The sequence below is a fragment of the Durio zibethinus genome, chromosome 27 (genome assembly GCF_047325235.1).
Source record: "Durio zibethinus cultivar Kanyao isolate XHJ-2024 chromosome 27, ASM4732523v1, whole genome shotgun sequence".
Lineage (NCBI taxonomy): Eukaryota > Viridiplantae > Streptophyta > Magnoliopsida > Malvales > Malvaceae > Durio > Durio zibethinus.
Window position 1 is genome coordinate 4,351,914 of NC_143188.1, and position 17,472 is coordinate 4,369,385.

Below are 17,472 nucleotides of genomic sequence, written 5' to 3' on the forward strand. Positions count from 1 at the left end.
TTTAAAATAATGGTAAGTTAGGCCTACATGATGAGCTTTCCACTTTAATAATTTAACCGTGTTGGATTAAGCATAAAACCATATTGATAATGATAGGATTTGGTGATGTGTAAAGCTTATGATTAGAGTGAATTAAAGGCTTTTTTTTTTTTTCTATTTGAACACGTTAGGATTTGTGACTTAGGGTCATTTTCATGTCATAATTAGAATTTATAATTAAATTTCGTACAAATAATTTGAATTTAATTATTAAAATTAAAAATATAATATATTCTGCCAACTCACGTCCTACTAACGAATAGGTGTTGATTTAAAGACTTGAATTTTATTACCACGTAAAGCTTTGATTTTGGTAAAAGATTTCTATTTGTATGGTTCTAAGTTGGTGATCAGGGACGAGTTGAGACTGATGTTTTGCATTCATGATGTTTCGCATTCCTAAAAGCTCTAATTTCTTTAGAAAAAGGCCTTTGGTTGTGGCTGCTTGAGAAGTCTTGATATCAGGTCAGACTCTCAACTCTATTGGCGCATGGTAGAGTTAAAATATAATAAATATTTGATAGCTTGCATGGCAAAACTGTTGATTTTGAATAAGATTGTACAAATGGATTTCATAGACAGTCATGAGAAATCCCGAAGACTATGGACTCAAAAAGCATTACTATTTCGGTAATTTGACATGAAAATTAAAGATTATTTTGACAAAAAAAATTATGCAAAGACTTATTATACCTTGGTTAGAGATGTAATAAAATTGAATCAAAACACTACAATAAAAATTAACTCGAGTTTAAATACGATTCAAAATTTATTATTTAAAATTAAATTCAAAATTGATTAGATTTTAATTTCGAACATTGAATTTATTTTGAGATAACAATCAAATTATTTAAATTAATTTGATTAAATTCATTTATTGAATAAAAAATGAGTTCAATTTCAAACTTTATTATTTGTGATCAAGTTCGAATTGATATATATATATAAGTAAAATAATATTTGTCAATTATAATAATAAAATATATATTAAAATATAAAAATTTCATTAAATTTACAAATTATTCGAATTAGTTATTAGAATATTCAAACTCAACATGAATATGGATATTGGCATTTATGCCCGTATGTTTATGTAAATTCCATTCTCTTGAATAAAGTTAATATTCCCTCAACATTAATTGAGATGCATTTTGTTGGATATGCATTTAGATATTGTTTAGTCTCACTATGATAATATAATCAACTAGGTGATCTTATTATCAAAATAATCTTAACTTTCATAATTTAAAATTATTTCATTTAGTTAATAATCATTAATTTTTAGAAATTAAATATTTTTGTATTTAGTATTACTAACATTCAAATATTATTTTTGTTTAAAAGTATGAAAATATTCATTTATATTGTAATAGTTACACAAATTAATTATTTTATAATTATTTAAAGATAATAATTTATAAAATATTAGTAATATTTATTTATTTTATAATTAAATTATTAAATTAATAAACTAATAAATATAGTTATTGATAGGTAAATTGATTTTTATAACATAAATTATATAAAATTATTTGAATTAAAAAATAAAATCGATCTATTAAATTAATTATAAAAAAAGAAAAAAATAATATTATACATAAAATATTAAAAAATACATAAATTATTTTTGAATTTGTTACAATGAATATTAGTTAAAAAATATAAAAATTTATAATATAAAATAATTATAATTGTAAGAAAAAGTAAGTTTTTAATTCATATATTAAATATGTAAAATTAATTATTATTAAATTTATATATTATTTCATTTTAATTATAAAGATTTTTCACTTTTTGTATAAAAATTGCATCATTTTTCAAAATAAAAATTTGATCATTTTTAATAATCTAATATCACAATCACATAAAATCATCAAAAACTTACTTAACATAATAATTTAATTATAATATTTAATTATCATAATTTTTAAAATAATCATTTCATTCCAAATGTTACTTTATGGAAATTCCCGTGCGGAACTTTATTTTTGCTTTGATGTTCGTTGAGATGAACACTCGAAAAAGTAAAATTTTGAATGACAAAACTTGAGATAGGCCTCTATCCTCGTGTGGTGGTGTGGTTGGTAAGCGATTCCCCCCTAGAACTCCCTTTTGTTGTCTTTCTTCTTCTCAGAAAAGGCAAGGAGCTCAATCAATCATGGCGTTGGTGGTTACTGGTGAATGGCTGTGAGTGGTGGATCACTCATGGTTCATGAACACGCCAGGACCCAGCCGGCCAGCCGCAACCATGGACCCATTTATTTATCTGTCCTGCAGAATGGGTTTACTATACTTTGAAAGCTGCTGGATGCAGTCAAAACAAGTTCCTGCTCTTCTGATTTGAGTGATGATTTGACCATGGAAACAACAAATTTCCTTGTTTTATTCCCCCAATTAACTGAACCAGGAATGTTGCAGTAACCATATTACTTTCTAACTAAAGTACATTAAATTTAATTGATTAAAAAACTTGGATAATGTTACCAGTAAACAGCAGGTGTTGTAGTCGTGAAAAATTATAAAAAAAGGCAAATGTCGACAGAAAACTTTCAAGCTTTAGCAATTATTAATTGGCAAAAGCTGGTGTAAACCATAGGACAGTTCATCATTTCTTAATGGCAAAGCCTGCCATTAATTTTAGTGGACATTAAAAAAATGGAGTGCGCCAAGATTTATGCTTCGTTTGAATCGGGGGAAATTTTTATCAAGTCTTCAGTGGTGGTTCCTCATTGTAGTTAGAGGGATTTTGGCTAAAGTTGTTAATATTTAATTAAACAATATTTTGAATTTTTTTAAAAATATGATATATGTTGGTATCAGTTTTTTGAATATATTATTTTAGATTTTTAAGTTTAGTATATATATTTATAAATATATATAAATTTGTATATTATAATTCTATTAATAATTTATAAAATAAATATATAATATCTTCAAAAGTTAAATAAATAAATTTAAATTTATAAAAAATAATATTATAATTTTTTTATGATATTTTAAAATATTTAATCTGATTATATGATATTTAAATAAGTATTTTTTTATGCAAATATTAAGATAAAAACATAAAAATGAAAACAATTAATCTTGATTTCATGATTGTTAAACTTTAAAAATAAAAGCATGATTAGTTTGAAAAAATAAAGTATAGAAGAAAACAAATTACAATAAAAAAGAAACGTAACTTTTAAGGATTATTTTATCAATTAAATTTATTTTTATTAAGTTAAAAATAATCAAATAATAAAAGATAAATTTAAAATTACAAAACATATTTCATATTCACGTATCAACCGAAATAAGTCAATCCATTAAAATTTATCAAAATAAGCTAAATCAATGAAAACAATAAGTATTACCTAATACCAAATTTAATACAAAAAATCATGTTTAGATATATCATTTTTGGTATAATTAGAATGTATCGATCAATAGAATCGGTATCAAAATAAAATTAATAATTATGGCCTTGGCCCTCAAAGTTTTTTAAAAATATTTAGTATGTATAATTTGTTAAATATTAAGTAAATTTAAGTTGATTCTCTAAGTCAAAATTATTAATTTAATTTTTTGTGATTTTAAATTTAAATTTTATGCATTATTGCAATATAAAAGGAATTAAAATTACATTGCTATGTGTCTATTTATTGTGTTCATAAATTGTCATTTATAAATTCTTAAAATCAAGTTAGAGATTTGTAATAAATTTTAAATCACAATAATGTAAAATTAACAAAAATTAAATTAAATTTTTAGTTTCCTCACCAAGACTCCAAATCTCTAACTAAGTATTAAATATGTGTTTTCTTTTTCGTTCTAGCTTATTACAAAATCTTTATCTTATGCTATCCTAAATTTTTAATCTCAGAGTTTCAATTTCGTTTTTTTTTTAAATTATTTTGATTTTTTTTTGTTTCGATACAAATATATTGTTTAATAATTGATTTATTTATATTCTTTTTATTTCAACTTTAAACTTCAAAAAAAATAAAAAAAAATTTAATAATTCATTTAAAGATAGTGTAATTAGTAATTCTATAATTAATTTAAAACTCTTATAATCCTTAAAAGTATAATGTTGTCATACTAATATTTTTAGGTTATAATTTTATAAATTGATTACTTTTAATTAATATGTTATTTGTATATTATGTATGTATACACACACATATATATAATAAAATATATATAATATTATTAATTAATTTTCTTAAATTTATATATCAAAATTTATAACTACAAATCATTATATCAAAAGTCATTTTGATATTGAATTCTAAAATAATGTACTGGCACAATTAAATATTTATTCACCGATCATTCAAATACAGCATTACCACCATCATGTCCAAAAATCACTTTGAAATTGAATCCTAAAACAATGAACTAGCACAACAGACGTTTTTTCCTGTGCCATCCAAATAAAGGCCTAACTAAGAAAGTTGACATATCATGGGATTCCAGTTGCACAATGCAATTGGATTTCCTGCTGGTTCTCACTCCTTTGATATGACAATTTGGATAATTCAGCCTAAATTGTAACGGAGAAAAGGGAAAAGAACATCATTGCAACCTATTAGGGTTGACAACGAATCAAGTCAGAGTAAATTTTTATTTATTTTGAATCTGATTTAATTTTATAATTATAAAATTTATATTCGATTTGATCTAATTTTTTTATAATTTTTAATATTCAAATCCGATCTAAAATATGATATTACATAAATTATATTCAATTTTGATTTGAAATTAATAAAATATTTTTTTTAAAAAATATAAAATATTATTTTTTTAAATATAAATATATAATTATATATAAATAAAAATTTTAAAAATAATTTAAAAATAATTTTTAATATAATATCAATCATATGAGATTTGTCTAAAATTTGAATCCGATTCAATTTAAATTTTTTTTTAATAATATTTTATCCAAAATTTAATTTAAAAAAAAAATCTTATGAAATTGGATCGAGTAAGAATCCATCATACTCGGATTGAATTATCAATCTTACAACCGACACTGAACCCAAAAAAAAAAAAAAAAAGAGTTGGTTGAATAGTGTGACAAGCAACTCTTCTGCGAAACTGTGGAGTTGATGCATCAGTTGAGTAAGTGCCCACAACACCCAAAAAAAAAAAAAACTCCCTAACGGTGTTGGCCTTTTTTTTTTTTTTTTTTTCAATGGTAACTGATCCCAAGCTTTTGGCGTCTTAAATGCTTCTGCCCCTGGTCCAATCGGTAGGGTATGGAGTAATTTGGATGCCTATTTTCGGATTTTTATGTAATTATTTTTATATTTATATTCAATAAATATTTTAAATTTATTTTTATCTTGATGAATATTTAATGATAATATATAATTTTTATATTTATAGTTTTTAAAAAAATAAAAATAAAAATATATTTTATTACTTTTTTTAAAATTTTTATTTTACATATTTAAATAATTTCTTTATAAATATATTAATATATATTATAAATAAAAATATATTATTTTTAATTAATTTAAAATAATAATTTATATTATTTAATAAAAAATATATTTAATAATAATAATTTATATAAATATATATAATATGAGTACAAATATACGTACAAGACCAAATGTTATATTACAAATCTTCATTTTTATATTCATTAAAAAATTTAAAATTATATATATAGTTATTTTATTTTCATAATATAATATTTATTTTCATCGTTATTTGAATAAAAAAATTAAAATTTTCATTAAATATGAATAAAATTAATTCTCTAAATCCCTCTAAATAAAAGTCTATGCTAGTTCATCGGCCTGAAGTTGGATTGATAACCAAAATTTTCAGTATTCTTTCAAATTCTTGGTTATTATCTAGTTTGGATATTTGTTTCTTTATTTATTTTTTAAAATTGAGGTTCTAAGTTTATTTATTAAACACACACACACACAAAAAAATTTGTTCAAGCACTCACTTGTACATACATCATTATTTATTTCGAATGAATCAGCATCACATCATGTATAGATTTGAAGATATGTTGAAAAATAAACTACGTTCCCCTATTAATATTTAACATTAATGAACCTTACAACTTCAACAGCATATTGAAACTGAAATTATTATTATAATAAATCATGATTAATTTTAATTTTATAAAAAATAAATTAATCTTTTACATTTACTCCAATTCTATTCTTTGTAACCAAACATTAAAATTAACGCAATCCATTTAAATGAACCAAATTTTATAGTAATTATTCTATTGTATTTTTCCTTTATTCTATTTTCATGAAATCTATTCTTTCACTATTTCATTACCTCACAATTCCATTTCATAAGCCAAATGTATTGTTAATTTAAACATTATGATTATGTTAGTTTGAGGAAAATTTTAAGGCAAGCAAAAAAAATTTAAAAAGCCAGAAATTTGAAAGAAAAAATGGGGAAAAAATGGTTCAATTACATAGTCGAATGCTTTGATATCCAGGAAAATTAGTGGTCATGAAATATTAATCAAATTAATCTAAATGCTTATGAGGATTATTAGCATTAATCTATCTGTCATATTGTTTTATATTTAAAATAAATCCCGATAAATTCATGTATATCAGTAATAATTTGACAATTTATGATTATATATATATATATATATATATATGAGTTCGTTCTTGTAGGCACTGAGAAAGAAATTGACATATTTTTCCTTTAAATTCTGTAAAAGAAAAATCATTTACACGATAGGAGAAGTTGTATGTATAATTAATAATCTATCTAAATAATCATACAATGATGAATTAAAGTCACAGATAATTAGACTCTTTATAACCAAGCTTTGCATCCCATGAAAGGAACACTATCTGTTTACACTGTATCACCAATAATCCAAACAAGAACAAGTTCCATTGTTGAAGTGATGAAACCGGTTTCGATCTCTTACTAAAATCTCTCTTCCATATTTTACAGAAATAAGCTTAGCACTTTCATGGCAATCACTGCAGACACGTAGGTTTTTAATGATCCGAATAGGGGCAGTTGAATTAGAAGTAATCAGAGCAAATATAATTGCCAACCTTTCACTATGGTACGCAAGGGCATCTTTTTTTTCCTCCTCATCTATGTCAAACAACACTTCTTTGGTTGTTTACTTATGTCCAAATTGCTGTGGCCTTCTGCCAACTTCTTCAAGCTTCAAATGAATTTCTTTTGTCGATGGGTGTGTTTTGTTTCCAATGGGGAATTCATGCATAGCACCATTAACCTCAGCCAAGCTACTGCCAGGCATTTTGTTAATTCCATGATCTTTCATTAATTTTCTCACTCTTTTAACATCTTCCCATCTATCAATGCTTGCATACATATTTGATAAAAGCACATAGTCCCCACCAGTTTCTGGCTCCAATTCTAGTAACTGCTTCAATGCAGCTTCCCCAACCTCCAAATTCCCATGAACCCTTGCTGCCTCAAGTAAAGATCTCCATAAAATGGCATTTGGTTTCATGGGCAATTCTCTGAGCTTTTCCTTAGCCTGCTGGACTCTCCCAGCTCTACCTAAAGGTCAATCAAGCACCCATAACGTTCAAGTTTTGGCTCCTTACCATAATCTTCATTTATAGACTCAAAAATCTTGCAACCCTCCTCTACTAACCCAACATGTGAGCAAGCACACATTGTAACAATAAGTGTCACATCATCAGGAACTAACCCTTCAAACTTCATTTGTTCATTCACTTGAAGTGCCCTGTAACCATAACCATGAATTGCAAAGCTTCCAATTATTGCATTGCAACATAATACGTCCCTTTCAATTGATCAAATATCTGATGTGCCGAGCCTAATCACCCACATTTCGAATACATATCTATTAAAGCAGTACCCACAGAGTAATTCAACTTAATAGTGTACTTTAATTCACAAACATGTGCCCATATACCTTGGTTAAGAGCTCCTAAATTTGCACAAGCACCAATTAAAGCTACCAGGGTAACTTCATTTGGCTTAACTAAAGAAATTTGCATCTCATTGAATAAATGTAATGCCTCCATTGATAAACTACTGTCCTCATTTACATAATAAGTAGAACTATAACTACGTGCATAAGCAGATAATATGGAATTCCATGTGGCTAAATCTGGGTTGCTAATTTGATCAAATAAATATCTAGCAACACCCAATTTGCCAAAATTGGCATAGAAATTAAGCAATGAGGTTTGAACAAAATTATCGAAATTGGGTTCAAGGAATTTAGGACATGGGCATGGAGGGCTAGACCATGGTGCACCCAAGGGTGAGAACCACAAGCCTTAAAAAGAGAAGGGTAAGTGTGGGAATTGGGTGAAGGGTCTAGCATTTTGATAAATAATTCAAGATTGAGTGGGTGAAGATTGGATTTGAAGAATTCATCAGCTAGTAAATTTTGTAAATGGGTGGCTCCCAGGCTTGGGGGAACTGAGAAATAGAAAGGGATTGGCCATTAAAGCATATGGATATGGTTATATGGGCGGGTATCTTGGTGGGCTTGGTTTCTGGGTTTCAGGGCTATGGCTCCTCAATATAAGGCCTATGGTTTTCCTGACCTGAGCTTTCAAGTTCTTTATTATATAAGTAAATAGACAGATTGACCATTATATGGGTTAGACACTTCGACTATTACTATCAGATGGAGTAAGCAAATTTTAAGCAGTGAACTCTTATGGAATTTCAATTACAAAGTTTTAAGAACAGTCCTAATTAATAGAAGTAGTAGTCAGTTTGGCCAAGGTTTATAGTTTTTCTTGACTCGGTGATAAGTATTTTTTTTATTCTCATCCTCACATAAATATAGTAATTTTAAACACGACATGAAATATACAAAATTAATATAATTTAAAATTTTAATAAAAATTATATTTAAAAAAATAAAAAATAAATTTTATATTTAAAATATCAACATAAATTATAAAATAATAATTTTTGTGTTTATATATATTTAAAACAAAATAAATACAATATAAATATATAAACTATGAAATTTATCCCAAAATATATCTAGAAACCTATATACTTTTATATTGGCCCCAATTAACGAAAAAAAAAAAAAAGGGAAGAAGAATGATGAGATGAGATATAGTCATCTATAGATATGATTGCATCAACCAATAATTTGAAGTTGATATGAAAAAGGGTTAGAGAAGAAGAATAGGAACCCACCGACAAAACATTCAAACAATGATGATTTCATGATCATTTCGAGCACACTTTTCTCCGCCTCACTTATTTGGTGATTCCACCTTAATTGACTGCCAAAAGTGCAGCCATTGTTGAAGCCACTGGTAACACACTAACCATTACCTTCAATACTTATGATACACATATAGTACCATTAATTTTAATTTTATCATAATTAATTTTATCACCCATTTTAATAAATTCTAAGGGTTAATTCAATCATAAAATACATTTGATCAGAGAACTTTCAAATGGATTGCGAGTTAACGTAAATAAAGTAGTATTAACCGTACCAAAAGATTCATAGCATGGAATAAAAATAAATAAATAAATAAATAAAAGGATGAAAAGATTTGCAACGAGGGGAGACAATGCAATGTCAGGCAAGCATAGGCATAGCCAAAGCAGCAGTCAAAGAAAAGAAAGCAAAAGGATGATATTTGGCCTTTAACACATCAAAAACTCTCACTTTTTTGTTGTCTATTGGTCCCAACACAATAACCTTTTCTCATCTCCAATAAATTTATCAATGTGAAAGTGAAACCCTTTCATAACTTTTACTTTTTTTTTCCTATAAGCGAAACAATTGACTAAAATGGGTAATAATTTCTTTTTCTATTTTAATTTTTGTCCCTTCATCCATGATTGAAATTTGTCATAATTTATTTTTATATGTAAAAAATAAAATATATTTTTTATTTCTATCAAATTTATATATAATTTTTATTAATTAAAATTTTAAATTATATTATATTATTTTTATATCACATTAAAAATTATCAAATTTATTACAGATAAAACAAAATACAAAAATGATAAAAAAAAATATGAATAAATCTTTGAGTATATTATTGAAATACCGTCTTCAATGAAGCATGAAAATTTGTTTTGGTGAAAGACAGAAAGAGCTTGCAAAGGGTACGAAATAACCAGGCAACTGCCAACTACGCCATTTCACTGTACGGACGTCACTTGAGGTGGGTTTTGAAAGGACTGCATATGTGGATGGGCCCTACTCATTATGCCATGTTTTTATGATGCTTTGTCCAACCAAATATGACACAAAAAATGTGTTATTTTCCTCAATTATTGTTATTATTATTTTCGAATGAAAGATTCAAATTTATTAATTAGGATCCGAAACTTAAAGTAGTAAATTCAAATTTTATTGATTATTTTTTAAATCTATTGATATATTATTAGAATTAATATTTAAAGATTATGAGTTTTAAAAAAATTATGTAAGTAATATTTTTTTAATCAAATAAATAATAAAATAAAATAATTTTAAGAGAAGATTAAAAATTTTATAAAAAATTTTAATTTTAAATTTTACTCTGTGTAATAATTTCTATTATTTTAGATGCAAAACAAAATGTCATATTTTATCAAAATTATGCATTCAAGATTAGTTGGTATTAATAAAAGATCACCAATGAAATTCAAGTCTAATACCACTTTCTTTTTCTAGTAATAATAAGCTTATCTCTTGTCGAATAATGCCATTGTGGGCTTTCACAGAAGAGTATATAGGTGATTAAGGGTGGGGGGAATGGTAAAGTACCTTGCGTTTTTTGAGCTTTCTTACTAGTTGCTTTTGAAATGAATGATGAAGGTTAGTGGTGGCTTTTGTCCTTTTATGTATTTGCTCAAGGTTTGAGAAAGGCTGTGTTGGATTGATAAGATGCCATTAGCTCCCAATTATGGTAAAGAAGACAAAACATCATTGTTGGTTCTTCTAATGCATGTATCTCAGACAAAATAAAAGTTTCAGACTCTCCATGGCACCCATGGCTTAGAGTTTTGTGGGGATCAAAATTTTCTTTCTTTTGATCACAACAAGATGGTAGATATAAAGGAATTAATCCAAGAACCTTGCCATCCGATCTATGGTTATTTCATTGCTCGCATGTATTAACACTTCTTGGTTACTTATTACAAATTATTGCATGTTAAAGACAAAAGACAAAATTATTATAAATATTAAGATTTAAATTTATTAAATATTATTTTTTAAAGATGATTTTATGAATTATCTTAGTACAACAACTTTATTAATAATGAAGGGATAATTGCCTAGAGTCAAAATCAAGTATCTCCAATGGGTATATTTATGGCTTTATGTCTTTATGACAAAGCAAGAGATAAAAGTTCTACAATTCAAAACTTTTCTTTTCAATTAATCTTTGAAAAAAAGTACTTGCAACTTTTAGTATGTGATTGCAAGCTCTTTTACAAACTAAGCTTTTAGATATATTTAATTTGCAAACCAAAAGAATTTATGATTATTATGAACTTTTCAATACCATATTCTAAATGAGTAGAGGTACATCATTAACAATTCAATTATCCAAAATAAAAAACTTTACAATTCAAAGCCCCTTCTTAATTGATATTTGCAAATCTCAAAATTTTACTAGTGCAACTCTATAAAAAGTTGTAGTAACAAATTTTTTTTTATTGAGCTTGGGGAAGATAAAAGTGTTGATCTTCTTGATTAATGGAAATTCAATTCAATCAATGGAAGGAATAAAAAATCACATCTCCAAATTTTATAAGCTTAAAATTTTTAATTTAAAAGTTTTATATTTTAATTTTAACAATATTATTGTATACTAAGAGAATTCAAGTAACCCTTATAAATATACAAAATCAAATCAAAATTGGTTATGAAAGAAATGAAATTTGATTAAATTTTTTCTTTTTTTACAAAAAAAGTTGCAATACGAAAATAATAAAAAGAGTTGTAGATAATAAATTTTGAATTTCAAACTTATAAATATCATTTTTTAATGATAATTTAATGAATCAATTGAATTAAATATTAAATTTAATTTGATTAAAATTTTTAGTTTGACTGTTTGAATCTTAATATTTTTATTTTTTTTAAAATAAAAAGGGGTCATTAAAATTTTGGCAATTATTTGGGTGGATGCAGACAAAATGGGTCCTAGTGAGCTGCCTTTTAACAGGCTTTGGATAATAATTACAACCCTTTAAGGGATGTAAAGGTAAAAATGAAAAGCTTTTAAAGCTAATTTTAACTCCACTTTAAACTGGGTCCTCTTGCTGTGGCCCAACTCAAATAGCTATTCGAGGGACTGCTAGCATGGGCCTGCCCTCATCCCCTACTCTGCTGAAACGCCACCACTTACCATAAATTTTATTCGTTTGTACATTAATTTTTTAACGTTATTTATAAAATTTAAAATTTTGTTAATAATAAATAAAATAATTTCTCGATTGAGAAATGTTTTCTTTCATTTTGTAATCCAACACTTAAAAAGTATTAATCATTAAAATTAATTATAGAATGTATCATATCTTTAAATTATAATATATAGTTTACAAATTTTCTATTTAGATCATTTCTATCATTAGACATGATTACATAAGTTAAAGGATACCCAAGATATTAATTGTTTATATAAAAAAGTGGAATTTAATTTGATTAATTTACGTAATTATTTTTTAAAAGTGATATTAATAAGTTTAAATTTTAAATTTTAATAGTTATAATTTTTTAAAACATATATTTAAAAAGTAATTATTTTTTCCCTTGAGCTGAAAGTGCAAATCATTTTTTTTTCTTGGTGATATGCATCAAGAAACCATCCTCTTCTCAGCGACTAGCAAATTTGGGTGGATGAGGATTGATCCATTCACACATGTCAAGAGCAGAGGAGTCTGATAAAGATTTGCAAATAAAGACAAAGTTTTGGCAATGTCATTGGACTTTTCCACCTAATGAGAGGACAGGGTTTTAGTGGCAGCTCCGTGCATTTACACTGTTAAAGAAAACTGAGTAGGGTCGGTAAATTAATCGTTACCATGGATTTGATTCGACTCAACTTGGAGTCGATTTTTTTTTTAAATTCGAATTTTAGATTGGATCGAATAATATTAAAATAATTAAAATTAAATTAAATTTAAATTTTAGATAGATTTAATTTAATTTGATATTATATAAAAAATTATTTTTTAATTATTTATTTATATATATTTATATAATAATATTTTTAAATATTTATATTTAAAAAATAATATTTTATTAATTTCAAATCAAATCGAATATGATTTATATAGTATCGGATCAGGATCGAGTTCAGATATAAAAAAATAAAAAAAAATTTAAGTAAGATCGAGTTCAAATTTAATAACAAATAAAGTTGGATCGAGTTCGGAAGAATAAAACCCATCCCGAATTTGACCCGATGCAAACTCTAAAATTGACACCCTCCCCAAACCCCAAATACTTTTACCCTTTGCTGCTTTTATTATTTTACCATAAAATTATAAATATAAACAACAAAAATTAAAAAAAAAAAAACTAAAACCAATAACTGTTAGTTCGAGTATTAAAGAATTTGATTTTTTTAAAGTAAGATTTTAGTTTTAAGTCTTATAAATGAAAAAAATACTTTTAAAAAATTTTTTTTATGAGATTCGATTCGATTTCAAATTAATCAGAACTTAAAATAATTATCGAACATCAAAAAATTTCAAATAAAAAAACAACAAAAATTAAAATTTTGAATTTTAGAACTGATGTGAAATAATGTAACTTTTAAATAAACACGATAATTTTTATATTTGAATAAAATATTAAAATTTATATATTTATATTACATTTTATATAAAATTTTTGTATTAATTTATGTTAATATAAAAATATAAAATATATTTGATTTTATTAAATTTATATATAATAATTAATAAAATTTTAAGTTATATTATTTTCGTATTTTATTCTCATACAGTGTTACCGTATCTAATTTTACATTACCAAATCTATCCTTAGGCTTGTTCCTAATCTGTTATTGCGACCATCTTTAATTCTCTTAAATCTTTGATCTGCAGACTGCTTGAAAGGAGTCTGGCATGCACTAAATTTTATTTTAAACATCATTGAATTAAGAGTAGGTGTGGTTCATTATTGTTATTTTCATATAAAAAAGTAGAATTTGAATCCATATCTACTCATTTATTTCATGCTATTGTATCAACATCTTAGAATTAGATTAAATAATTTTTGTAGTAATTAGTATATGTTTTTACATGCAACGCATGTGAATATATATTATTAAATATATATTATTTGACTCAATAATAAATGCATAATACATATATTCTTAATTTTATTAATAAATCAGATTCGAGATTTTTTTAATTAAAAAATTTAAGAAAACATTTTCCCTATGAAATTGGTATGAGTGTTGGATAGAATTTTAGAAGAGTCTTATTCGATCTAATCTAATTTGATCTTTAAATACTTTTTCACTTTAATTTGTTTTCATATTAACCCAAAGCAAATGCCTTAAAGAAATGATTTAAATTTTTATAAGCTAATTTTAATAAAACCAAATTGATTCTAAATATCAAAGAAATTGCTCTCAATAACCCTTCACTCCACAAGAAAAAACATAGAAGATGGTCAAATTTGTTCAAAATATACCTTAGGAGATGGAATTTGAAAAACCATTTGTCTTATGCTTTTTAATTTCTATTTGCCCATAGCAAGAAGCATATTGAAATGAAGTACATTGAACATGCCAAAAAGTGGTTAATTAAAGATGGGAATGCATTTTCCAATAAGCAAATTACATCATAAATATATACCTAGTGCTTAAAGTTAAGTGGTTAGTTGAAAGCTTAAGTGGATTCAATCCAAGTTTTAAATGATTTGAATAATACCACATGTTGTCATTTTTTTAGTTCAATTTGGCAGCGTAACAAGAGGGATGTAATCATAAAATGCAATTGCAACACGATAAAATTCTTTTTCATTACACTATCAAATTAATATCGACTAAAAAAAATCAAAATCAATGGGAATTTGATGGACATCCTTCAAATAGTAAACCCTTTTTATGAAACCATCAAAGAAACCATAAATGCTTTTGTTTTTCTCTAATTTAATTCTCTGACAAATGAGGGTTACATATATGATGGTGAAAATTTGGTTGTAATGCGAAAAATTAGTATAAAAGGATCTGTCTTTGAAGTATTATTATGTCCAAGCATGCAAATTAATGTGGCTAATCATGAGGCATCTCATGTTCCCAAGCTATTACCCTATTAGTGTGCATGCATATGGAGTGAAAGTAGTGACGGATTCAAAATTTTTTTTAGTATTCAGGATTATTCATTGAAAAATTATTGATGGATTTATTAATTTTACTAATAAAAAAAGTATGTAAAAAAAATTTTCGGGTTGTCTAAGAGAAATTTTAAATTTTTTTATTATTTTTCAATCTTTAGAAATATTCATGAACATCCTATTGATACAAATGGATTCATTTGTAAATGAAATGCCTAAGATAATATATTTATGAAAAATATCTTATACAATATTGACGGTGAAAATTTAAAACTTTAATATCCTAAAAGAAATATATTTATCTATATTAAAAAATTACTTAATTAATAAATGGAGACATATAAATTTTTTAATTCTACTTATGACATCTAAAATTTTTATGATCTGTGTACAAAAAATGAACATTTTAAAAAAAAAAAAGTTTTTTTGATGAACTCTTTGGCATAGTCGATAGACTATCACATGTACCCCAACAATATTTATTAAATACTAATAATAATGATGGAAAAGAATATACAAATAATAATGAGTAAAACAATAGAAATTTTGGCATATTATATTGATCCTAAGAATGCAAACACTATAGATTCTAAGTTCTAACACTATATAATATTAACAAAACTAGCAATTAAATACAATAATCAATGGGTGACACATACACAACTAAAAGGAATGAATGACTCAAAACTCAAGATTTATTAAAAAAATTTAAATAACCCATCATGAAAGGAGTTGCACGCATGCATTAGCAAACCCTAACAATAATAAATCTTTCCATGATCAAACCCATAAAAGAAATGTTAAGCATATCCTTTGCTTGATGATGGGAAGAATTGCATCCAAAATCTTATTTAAATCCTTCAACCATGCTCCATAAGTATGACTACCACTTCTTCAGTTTTGACCCAAAGTTTCTCCCTTTGCATTTCCAAGAATCAATCAACCAATATAAAAACATTGCCTGCATGCATAACTTTATATGATTAATGAAGCTGAGGTGATACCAAAACTTTTGTAGGTTTACAGCAATTAAACCTCTAGCACCTCCTCCCCATGTTACTCTTGATTGTTCTTTATCACTTGGCGTAAAATGGAAGAATAAACCGAAAAATGAGTGGTTAACTAATAATAATATTAAAATCGACTTTAAGATGAAAGTTTCAAATTTAAACTTTAATCGTAATTCAAAAAATAAAAGAATAAAACCATGGTTCTATAACCATTTACTATTATACAAGTCTTCTTTTAGCTTATCTTGAATTTAAACGTTAAATTGGCAACCTTGCATAATGTTAACCACGTGAAATGACAATGGGATTTTTTTTTTTTGCCATTTAATTAGTCCATCTTAAATACTTCTTTTCGTTTGTCTTTTTATTGGTATTTTTGGATTAAAAAATTCAATTTTAATAATTATTTTTTAATAAAAATTATAAAATTTTTAAAATATATTTTTAAAATTTAATTCCATATAATATTTTAAAAATAATGACTAATGATTGTCTTTAATCCGACATTTGATAAGAGATCAAGAATTAATTTTTTTTTAAATTGTGATAAAAGAACCAAATCCTTAAAATTGAGATAATACAAAAATCAATTTTCGATTTGGATGGACGATTAAGTATGTTTATTATTATTTTGCAATTGCAACGCCTTTTGAAGGAGTTCGTGTTGAACACGCAGTGATTCTGCGTTTGGGGCACAAACTACTGTGCTCCAATTGTTTTCTTCTTTGTAGAAAGTAGGAAACAGTGTCCCAACGAAGCAAGCCAAAGTCGCCAACATTGAGATGGGCGGAATCATAGCAGCAATGGAGCAGTGCAAAGTGCGCAAATGTTGTTGGGATGTGGTAACCCCTTCCCCCTTGTGTTTTGTGGAGGATGTGCCCCACCACACGCACTCTTTTTTTTATTCTATAAATTGAATTATTCATATTTTTATATTTATTTATTTCGTATTAATAAATATAAAATAAAATTATTATTATATTATAATTCATATTAATAAATTAAATATAATATATATTTTTAAAATTATATATAATTTTAGTTAAATTTTATATAATATTATTTTTATTTTTATGTTATTGTATCATTATATTATATTTAAAATATTTATATTTATTATTTAAAAAAAAATTA

The 17,472-nt window shown here is 25.2% G+C and overlaps 1 pseudogene; it reads right to left on the bottom strand.

Moving 5' to 3' along the window:
- Window positions 1-6,794: 6,794 nt before the first annotated feature.
- LOC111280204 (pentatricopeptide repeat-containing protein At5g43790 pseudogene) lies at window positions 6,795-8,371 on the bottom strand (annotated as a pseudogene).
- Between the last annotated feature and the right edge of the window lie 9,101 nt (window positions 8,372-17,472).